The 9,527-nt window shown below is 34.9% G+C and overlaps 1 pseudogene; it reads right to left on the bottom strand.

Annotated features, from left to right (window-relative positions):
- Nucleotides 1-8,772: 8,772 nt before the first annotated feature.
- On the bottom strand, nucleotides 8,773-9,186 carry LOC109263281 (60S ribosomal protein L23-like; annotated as a pseudogene).
- Between the last annotated feature and the right edge of the window lie 341 nt (nucleotides 9,187-9,527).

Raw genomic sequence — 9,527 nt, forward strand, 5'->3', positions numbered from 1 at the left:
CTCCCTCTCTCTCTGCCCCTCCCCCGTTCATGCTCTGTCTCTCTCTGTCTCAAAAAAAAATAAACGTTAAAAAAAAAGGCAATTAGTCACATTGGAAAAGGGAGTGAATTATCAATGTGACCAACTCAGAATTTGAGTTAAGTTCATCAAAAAGCATGAATCTACTATGAGGAAAAAATTAAGTAAAACGTGACTTGCATGTTCACTTTGAGTAGAATCTAAAAAATTTGGGGGTTATTAATCAGTCAGGAATAAACATTCAATGCAATAAACATGCCCTACACACCTCCACACAACTGTTTTTAACTCCCAAACTGATCTTAAATCATATGTTATGCATTAAGAAAAACTTAGACTGCTTTTCTATGTGATATTCTAAGCTTTCTCATTTGTATATTACTAAATGCACATGGCAAGAAAGAGACAGTTGAAATATTTCCTAATTTATTATTTTCATTATGTTTCAACCATAGTCCAATATTATCTTGTGTATCCCCTTGATAGTCAATTTTTGCCTTGTTGATGTTTGCTGCTGTCAGGGAATTAAGTTAGGTTCATAATTCTTTGTATTCATACATATTTTAAAAAATCATACCTAGCAACCACATACACATATACACACTCTCACATACCTTAGTTATACTTTCCTGAAGTGAATATTTTAAGAATTCAAAATAGGAAAGCAACTTATGAAAATTAGATATGTTGTCTTTTTCTTCCCACAAGAAGCCAAAGAATAGTAAATCTGCATCTTAACATATCTAGGGCCCTGGAGAACTGGTGGCAGTTAAAGTAAATCTCATATCATACCACTTACCAGCTTTAGTCTCTTAACTCTGAGGTCTCTGCTGGTATTTCCGTCTAAAAAAAATTACTGTTCAGGGGCACATGGGTGGCTCAGTCGGCGGAGCATCCAACTCTTGATCTTGACTCAGGTCATGATCTCATGATTTGTGAGATCCAGCCCTGTGTCAGGTTCTGTGCTGACAACATGGAGCTTGGGATTCTCTGTCTGTCTGTCTCTCTCCCTCCCTCCCTCCCTCTCTCTCTGTCCCTCCTCTGCTGTCTCTCTCTCCCTCAAAAATAAACTTAAAAAATATTGTTCATATTATTGTTTTCATATATTCATCATTATAATAATACTTTGGAAGTATTGAACAGAATTTCTCTGCTTAACAAGTCAAAGCATTTAAATCTATTATTCTTTCTCAAAAATGTTCTTCTGAGGTCAAAAGAGTCAAATATTCTGCTTCCTTTACTTAATGGAAAAAGTGCATTCATAGATGGTTTTATAGACACAAGCCTTATTTTAACACAGAACATGAAAATAGTTTACTTTTACTAAGTAGCTAGTGGCAAAAGAAAGGTTAACATGCCATCCAGAAAGAGTCAATGTACCCATTTCACACTAAAGCCAAGTTTTGCAAATAAAACTGGACTTTGTGGTCCATTGTTATTTAAATAAAATCTTCAATCTCATTAAATATGAACTTCTATAGCATAAGGTGTACTTCTAGGTCACACATCTGAAGTCAGATGAATATGCTATACACTTATAGAATGATGTATGTCAATTATATCTCAATAAAACTGGGAAAAAATAAAGTCATTATGCTATATGTGAAATTCACATAAGCTCAATGGAGCTTTAGGAATAGATCAGTTATGTTATAGTCTCTTAGTAAATGACAAATACATTTGATTAGCCATGTCATTTTCTTCATATTAACGAGTGACAACTACTAAACAACCCCAAAGTACACTTAGAAAAATTCATCAAAAATTTATGAGTTAATGGAATATAGATAATTTATTTCAACTTTACTGGTTTGGGAGAACATAGATATTTTGATTAAGAATAAAGATAAATTAGGCACTACATCTGGTGTATGCTATGTATTTTCAGTGATAGTTCATTATGTTATAAATAAGAGTTTCTTTTAAATATGAGCCATACTATTCTTCAAATAACTGTAACTACATACATAAGCGTATATATTGAACAATTTACTTTTCTTAATGAATATCTCACATATTTATAAACCATGTAATAATCCAGCTCAACATGTACAAAAACTTACATCCTTCAAAATATAAACAGACAAAAAGAAAGGTATCTTGAAATTCTCTGGTTCTTCAAATAGATTCATGTTCCCAGTCACTTTGGCTCAGAACTTCTAAGGTCATCTATATTTCTTTCATCTAACTCATCTGTTTTATACAATATGAGAACAAATTCTCCTGTTTAATCTACCTGGAAGTCCACTGTATTCTATCATTTCATTCCTTTTTGTCCCCTTGGTAGTTCAGGCCATTGTGATTTGCTACCCCTATTATTTCATTATTTTCTAAATGTTTATTAGTGCCTCTACATGGTAATCTACTTTCGAACCCAGCTGTCATATTATTCTGCTAGTACATGCTGTGATTATTTTTCCCTACTAAATACTTTTTAAAAGCCCACTGAAAATAAAGGTAAGTTTCTGTCTATGTAATTAATTCATGATCTGATTTCACCTGATTTTCTTATTTATATGTCTTATACACTTCACCTTTCATAATCTTTCACCCAACCAAATTACAGTGCTCACCATTTCCTAAACACAACCTTCATTTTTCTTTATTTCTCCCATTTGAATTCAGTCCAGAGGCATTTATTAAGGATTTGCACTGTGATAGTTTCTGTGCCAGGAGACACAACAGGCTAGTATTCATCTTCTGCTTTGTGAAGAGTTCTCAAAGAGTAATGGAGAAAAAAGACACATAAACTTAATTTCAATAAAATATGAGAAAATAGCAGAAATAAGTTCAAAATAGTAAAGAAGCTATCTGCTCGCCACCCGCACTCACTTTAACCAATGAATTTTTTCTCCAAGTGTTGAGATGCAGGGCAAATGGTACCACTTCAGTGAAGCATTGTAAGGTTTACCAGATCACACACAAGTTCTCTCTCCTGTTCAGAATGACATTACACATTGACTTTGCCTTCCCTCAGTCCTTATCGCACACTGCCTTGCACCATAGTGGTGTGTGGGCAGATGGAATAGCCCCTGCTATATTGTAAACATCTTGAGTTGAAGACCTTGCCTACTTTAGTGTAAAGTCCAAATAGCAACAATGCCTGTCTGCTTGAAGTGGACATTTTAAAACTTGTCATGAATGAATGAAAGGATCATGCAGAATATCATTGTAATATGTGTGGAACCTAACAAGTAAATGACAAAAAAATATACTAAATATTTGCTGAAGAAATAAGAGTGGAGTTGTGTCTTAGTTACATTTATATCTATGGTGGTGCTATGTAGGTGGTACTTAACAATGAGTAGCCCTGCCCCAACACACACACACACACACACACACACACACACACACACACACACACGATTGATTTGCAGCATTAGCCAATTTCTTTGGTGTAAGCATTCCCAGTATAGCAGATTTCAAGCTGAAAATGTGATGGCACTGAAGCGAGAATTGGGAAGGGATGAGCACAGCAGGCTTCAAAAGCTGGTGGAAGCCAACTGTGGCTAAGGGAATGTCTACTACACACAATAAACTCTCAATGATTTATTTATTGCTAATTAATTAATACAAGTTTTAGACATGTCTAAGCTTGAGAGAAAATTATTTACAGTGTAAAGAAAAGAGTAAAATGTTATTTTTCAAAATTTACTTCAACGTTCAGAGGCTTCAGATAATTAAATCATAAATGCAGGCCTCATATCACAAGTAAATTTAAGACAACTACATGCTAGAAGTATTTTTGTATATATATATATATGCATATATATATACACACACACATATATATATGTATATATATATATGTATATATATATATATACATATATATATACATAGAGAAAGAGAGAGAGAGAGAGAGAGAGAGAGAGGGATTGAGCGTGCTTGCTATTTGCATTTAGAATTTATTTTATTTTTTCTTGGTGAATGACCTGATCAGTCATTTAGTTTTTCAAATCTTGGAATAAGTCACTGTTCCAGAAATAAATAGCAAACAAATAATGTTTTATTATTTCAATTATTCCTGGGAATTTCCCCCCTTCTTATTTCAGATTTGGAAGATCTTGGCAAACAATAGAGCATGGAAAATTTACTGAAGTGTTAACATTGGCTTTGACTTTGACTTTGTCAGAGTTTGGTGCTGTCCAGTGTGACAGCTGTAGGAGACTTTACCACACAAGTTACAACCACCAATACCCCTAAAATCAGGTCTTCATGGTTAAAAGGACACTTGTACCTTACTTGTCTTAAAATATACTAGATTTTATTTGAAAAGAGTATAGTAATTGGGATTATGTTTGGCTGCAGATGAAAGAACTCAAGTATCCAGCTTAAACAAATTGTTTTTTCACATAACACAGAAATCTGGAAGTAAGCCATTCATGATTGGTCCATGTTGCAAAAACGGAATTAACCAAGCTCCTTCCTTCCTCCCACTCACAAGCTGCTGCCTCACATCAGAGTCTAAACTGCAGGAAAAAAGGTGGAGGTCATCAGTCTCATGCCAGTTGTGTTTGTCTCCTTATTTCAAGAAAAAAAAACTTTCATGATGCCCCCCACTCCAATTTAATTTCTGATTACAGCTCATTGGATAGAACTTTGTCATGGGTCAAACCTTAGAGGCAAAGGAGCCAGGAAAACAATGCTTTTTTTGCCCCTAACTAAATTAACATTGTATTAGTAAGGCTAGAGGACAAAACGGATATTGGGCAAGAAACTGTAGTGACATAAGTCATACTTACATCATTGCTGCAGTATGAATAAGAAATTGTAATCTTGTACTAAATATATCAATGAGAAAGTAACTTAATTGAATTCTATTACTTGCTGTGTCATTTACTGAGCAGAGCTGACTGTCTCTGACATGTGGGCCATACAGTATTTCATCAACTATCAGTAATTCGGCTCTACTCATGACATGAGAATAGTTGCTACTGAGAATGCTGGGAATTAATCTTGCACTAGGCTGGTGCTAACAAACGTGACAACTATCATACACTTTCTGGAGCACACAGATAAAGATCATAACCCTTACACTCTGATATGTTCATGTTCACAAAACACTAACTGCTATGCATCTTTATATTACAAATTAATGCAATTTTTCTATTGCTAAGCTATAACTAGAAGAGTTAAAACAATAACTTTTATAACAAACACTTAGGATCTCCATTGGGTAGCCAAAAACCTCTTTGGACCTGAAAAAGCAAGCAAGCAAGCAGAATGTATTGAGTTGACTTTCTGAACTGGGATTGAGAAGAAACGGGTAGGGGGCAAATTTGTTCATCTTGTATCATATCAGTCTCTATGAAAGTCTAATGGCATAGGCCTTTGATTCATATTAATATAACTTATGGTCCTGGTTTATTGTCTGCATACAGTGGTGAGAAAGGCAGCTACAGATGCAAGAACAACAGAAATCATTCTATATCTTTCAGTAAAAGAAGGAGACCAAAAGAGTAAACGAGTCAGAGCAAGAGCATGAAAGGGAGAGAGATAGACAGATAGACAGGGAAATGAAAAAGGCCATATGGCTTTGGAAAGTTTCCTAGCATCTGGTCTTCAAAAGTTACCAAAAACCAAAGGACTGAAAAACAATACAGAATGCTATGTAGGAAAAAGCTTCAAACTCAGGAGTCAGGTTGGCTTGTGGATCTAGTCTTAATCTCTCTGCCTACCATTTTAGTGATCTTAATATCAAAGATGGTATTTCAGGTTGTGAAAATGGCACAGGTAGAGGTAGGGAGGAAGGGGTAAACATACTGGGTAGCATTGTGAGGATAACTCAATTTTAGACATGAGGTTTTATTGTATATTTCTTCTGTGTATTTAGAGATCAGTCTAGAAAAATGGAAAACCTTGAAAATCACATTACAAGTGGACTTTACTTATGGGTAATGAGAAAGCCATACATATTCTTGAGAAAGCTATTGACATGATGAGATTATTGTAGTCTATTTTCCTCTAGTAGAGAGTTGCTTTATTTCCTCTAGTAATTTTCCCCCGGACTGGCTACCCTATTGGAGTTAATCATAGCATTTAGAGAAGTTATTTTAGGAGAACTGAATTAAAAGAGACAAATAAAAACCATGCAATTCTTGACTTCTAAGCACAAGTGGCTTATTTTAGGCATTAGGACAGAAAGATCTCACAGAATATAAGAGATTATCAAGCAGAATCAAATTTTCCTACTTCTCAGACCAGTGCAGTTTGGAAGTAGGAGACCTGAAAGAAAACAAGAGTATTAGATCCTGTCCCCTGGCTTCATGTCCTCTTTTCCCCTTGGGTTGAATAGAAGTAAGAGGAAAGAGTGTATTCTTTTTGTTGAGCAGTGGACAAAGGGATTTGTCTTTGATTTCTGATGTCTGTACTTCTGTACAGTGGAAGTGGTTTCACAACCTTATTTTTCATGAAAGTTTTGAGGAATGGTCAGCTATTTTGTAGAATATCACACAGTCTGTGCATTTCTGATATTTTTCACATGATTAGACTTGTTTTTTTTTTTTAGGAGAAAAAATGCAGAAGTAAATGCCATTTTCATCACATCATATTAAGAGAATCTCTGTTGTAGGACCACCAATTACTGGATTACCAATTCATCTTTCTTTTGAATTTTTATATTATATTTTTAAAAGTTGTGATAAGCTGTATATAACACAAACTCCAGGATTTTAAACATTGTAAATGTACAGTTCTAAGGCATTAAGCACATTTACATTGCTGTGCAACCATCAGCACCATCCTTGTGCAGATCTTTTCCTTCTTTCTAAATTGTAATTCTTTACTCATTAAATACTAACTCCCCATTCCTGTTGCCTTCCGGCCTCTGGCAACTCCCATCCTACCTTCATTCTCTGTGAATTTGACTAGTCTAGATATCTCAGCAGTGCATCTTAATATAGTCATCAGTTTCTCCTTCCACATGCTAACCCCACATCCCACTCAATGAACCTCTTTCTGCCTAGTCCACAGCCTCCATTCACTAATCTTCTTTTTCAGCATCAATGAGGTAAGATTGACAAAGAAAATCGTAAGATATTTAAGTTGTACATTGTGGTAATTTGATATATGTATACATCATGAAAGGATTCCTCACATATTTATCTTCTTCACATGTGTGAGAACATTTAAGTTCTACTCTCTTAGCAAATTTCAATCATACAGCACAATATTATCAACTATGGTTACTATGTTATACATCAGATCCTCCGACCTTATTCATGTGATAGCTGAAAGTGTATACCCTTTTACCAAACCCTCCCTATTTTCCCAAGTCTCCAGTGCCTGGCATCTACTTTTCTACTGTTTTCATTTAGCTTCCACATGTAAGTACACCACACAGTATTTGTCTTTATCTGTCTGGCTTCTTTCACTAACAATAATGCCCCCAGTTTCCATGCACTGTGTCACAATGACAAGTCTTCTTTCTTTCTCGTTGCTGAGTAATATTCCATTTTTTGGTCACATCTTTTTTATCCATTTATTTATCCATTGATGGACACTTCAGTTTTTCCATGTGTTGGCTATCATATAGGTACCTCTTTGAGATCCTCATTCACTATCTTTTTGCTGGATAAATCACTGAATTCAGCTATTCAGTTACTGGTTATTCTGGCATACCAACAGACAGAAAACAATAACATTGGAAAATAAAAATTCCACAATAAGCCACGTGAGAACAAAGTGTCACTTTATTTCCGACTGCTCTTTTTCTTCTATTGCCACAAAATTTGGAAAAAAAAGCAACTCCCTCAAAATATTTCCTCTCACTGACAGCTATCTTAAATTTACATGTGTTCTGAAAATTAAATTAAGCAGGAGTTTAATAACGATATTTATTGGCTTCACTGTCAACTTAGTTACTTTCTCTTTTACATCTTGACTTTCTTGTGTTCACAGGAAACATAGGACCAAAAAGCATGTATGTACAGTAAACTTAGTTCCCTTCCCTTTTTTTCCTTCACTAAGATTTTGCTTAGCCCCCAGTCAAGTTTCTCCTTTTTATATGACTCTGTTTTGTTTCTTTAGATTTCAAGGCATACCTTCATTAAACACACCTTGAGTTTTATGAAGCACAGTGAATAATTAAGAGCTCAACTGTTTTCAATAAATTAGGATCAAATTGAATTTTTATGATCTACTATTGTTCTATACTACAGTTTTTAAATAATTGTGACCTACATATAATGACTTCAGTGCTTGTTATTTATTCTGTGCTATTTGTATAACTATTATACAATATAAAATAATTAATTAAAATATATTTGAACATAATTTTAAACTTTTAAAAAGTTAATAATTATACTGTGAAAAATATACATGGAGGTGTTCTACTACTTTAGAATATAAAGTTGAAACCTCACAAATGATGACCTAAAATCTACACGTCAGAAAATGAGGTATGGTTTTTTTCATGTGAGTATATTCATGTAGTCAATAAGTTTTGTACTTTTAAAGTTTTTTTTAATTTCTATTTTGGGGGCGGGGGGAAATAATTTTTAATTTTTTTAAAGTTTATCTGTTTCTTTTTGAGAGAGAGAGAGAGCACGAGAGAGCGCGCAAGCAAGGGAGGGGCAGACAGAGAGGGAGACAGAAAATCTGAAGCAGGCGTCAGGCTCTGAGCTGTCCCAGAGGTGGGACTTGAACCTGCAAACGGTGAGATCATGACCTGAGACTAAGTCAGACACTCAACCGACTGAGCCACCCAGGCACCCCCAATTTTTTTTTTCTTTTAACAAATATATCAAAGAATCACGCAATGCAGCCAGCATTGGATGAAAGCTTGGGCCAAAAGTCTACACACTCCTTTGCAACTCATCCCATGATAGCAGAACTTCTCATTTCTTTTTTAATGCTTACTATCCCTCGCTTTCTTCAAAATAGAGAAACAGGCCATCTTTTCTCTGGTATGACTTTTGTTGTTGAATTACCGCTGCTGGATATACCTTCTTTCTGAGCTCTGGTTTGCCTTTCTTCACTATGGCCATCACCCTGTCACTCATACCAGCAACAGGAAGTCTGTTCAGTTGTCCTCAATCCGTCACAGAGATGATATACAGATTTTTGACTCTTGTGTTGTCAGTACAGTTGGTCATGGCTCCTATGGGAAGATAGGGAAATCCAGAATTTCACACTGGAGGACCTGCCACGGCCTTGTTTAGACATCTTGAAATCAGGAAAGGGACAGGAACAAAACAAAACAAAACAAAACAAAACAAAACAAAACAAAAATACGCTGTAGCTTTTTTTTTTCTTAAGTAAGTGTATTAGCCATTGAAGTAAAGTTGAGGACCACATGTTTTGTGGTAAATATTTTTGTCTTTTTAGATCTGCCAGTAAAATCTTGAGAAATTCAAGTTATTTTATAACTTACAGCAAATGTATATGATTTTTTTTGCCACAGTTATTTGAGACTTTTAGGTAAAAAATGCTATGAACTGCTGTTTATGATTCAATATCATGACTTCTTTAATATCAAGATAATCATGAGATCAGAGGAACTAAAA

The sequence above is a fragment of the Panthera pardus genome, unplaced genomic scaffold (assembly GCF_024362965.1).
Source record: "Panthera pardus isolate Hobbes unplaced genomic scaffold, ASM2436296v1 HiC_scaffold_17, whole genome shotgun sequence".
Taxonomy (NCBI): Eukaryota; Metazoa; Chordata; class Mammalia; order Carnivora; family Felidae; genus Panthera; species Panthera pardus.